Source organism: Symphalangus syndactylus, chromosome 5 (assembly GCF_028878055.3).
Source record: "Symphalangus syndactylus isolate Jambi chromosome 5, NHGRI_mSymSyn1-v2.1_pri, whole genome shotgun sequence".
Lineage (NCBI taxonomy): Eukaryota > Metazoa > Chordata > Mammalia > Primates > Hylobatidae > Symphalangus > Symphalangus syndactylus.
Genome location: NC_072427.2, coordinates 21129 through 22721, shown reverse-complemented (window position 1 = coordinate 22721; position 1593 = coordinate 21129). Strand labels below are relative to the sequence as shown.

At 42.6% G+C, this 1593-nt stretch overlaps 1 pseudogene; it reads right to left on the bottom strand.

The window, feature by feature from the left end:
* Positions 1 to 534: 534 nt before the first annotated feature.
* Positions 535 to 1144, bottom strand: LOC129487334 (endogenous retrovirus group K member 5 Env polyprotein-like; annotated as a pseudogene).
* Positions 1145 to 1593: the final 449 nt, after the last annotated feature.

The window sequence follows — 1593 nt, the reverse complement described above, 5'->3', positions numbered from 1 at the left end:
CATTGTCACTTCATGTTCTCAAGGTGAACTGTCATCTTTGATGTTCACTTGGATCATTTGGCAGAGCTACTGTTTGTCAGGTTTCTCCACTGTGAAGTTATTTTTTCTCCTTGTCAATACTGCATGTGTTCTTTTGGAGCAAGTCACTATGCAGAGGCCACACTTATGGAGTGAGGAGTTGGCTCCACCTTCTTGATGGCTGAGTGTCTACATCAAGCAGTTGTCTACATACAGCAGTTGCTGTGACTGCAATAAGACCAATAATCACTGCAATCAAAGTAAAAATGAATCTTTTGGATCTAGTTAGAACTTCTTTTAATACTTCTGTTAAAATATAGATGGATGAGGAAGCCTCCCACAGTCGGTACATGGACACAGGGATCCCCATGCCCTCTCTTGCCCTCACTAGCAGAATATGGTGCTGCCAATCCAAAGTTGAATCAATGCAAGTAAACAATCTACAGTTTTCACAGGTTATAGTTTGGGAATCTGGTTTAAGATCTATGATTCCTACAAATAGCATATAAGGGGGTTTTACACACTACATTTCCATGGATAGAGTGATTCTAACCTTCTATGAACCTGGTCCAGGCTTTCAGTTAAATCACTATCATAGGCCATATTAATGGGCCAGATGGATGGGACCTGTGAACACGATTGAGTCTGGCCCATACAATTATGATATAATTGGCCTCGAGGGGCCCAGTCTATAATAGTTCCGAATTCATTGTTTTGTAGTACAACTGCAGTATCAGCCACACATTCTTCCCAAACTAAGACTTCTGGGCTTTTTGATTCTTTGGGGATTTGCTTGGGACCAGGCTTCCCCTTAGGCCTACATTGTAATGATCTTTGATAAGAAGGGTCCTGTAAATTATTTATCTGTGGCCTGAGTGACATTCCACTTACCATGTGATAAGTAAATCTACTAATGGCACTGACAGTAGGTACTTCTACCAACCAATTTTGGGTTGCAGGCATTAAGCAATCTGGTGCTTTCCCCAGGCAAATAGGAAGATAATGATACCCAATGGAAATGTTTGTCATCATTCCTTCTTCTTCAGGTTGGGCAAGGCCACCAATCATCTGTGGGGCCTGGTACCCATGCACTATTATTAACATATACTTCAATAGAATTATCCATCCAAGTGGCTGCCTGAATTGAGGGTGGGAAAGGCACATAGGCCCAGTAGGTATAATTAGCTGCAGCTGCTCCTGCAGACATAGGGAGACTTACCACCATTGATACAATCATTAAAGCTGCAAGCAGCATATTCTCTGGTGTTTGTGTTACCCTTGTGTTCTTCAGGCTTTTTTCAGCTAACTGTGTCAGCTTCTTTAGCTGGGCCGAGGACAGCAACTCTGCTTTCTTTGTGGATGGCAACTTCATCTTTTCTTCTGATATCACCATTTTGTTCACCTGGTGAGTTGATGATGCTCGAGTGGGGTTTTCCGTCTCCACGGAGGCATTTTTCCTTGCATCTCTGATGGGTTCATTGTAGAACTTCAAATGTCTAGTGGGTATCCAAACAGGAAGCTGATTTTCTCCTGGTGAAACACAAGCAAAACCTCTCCCCATGTTATCACCTTACC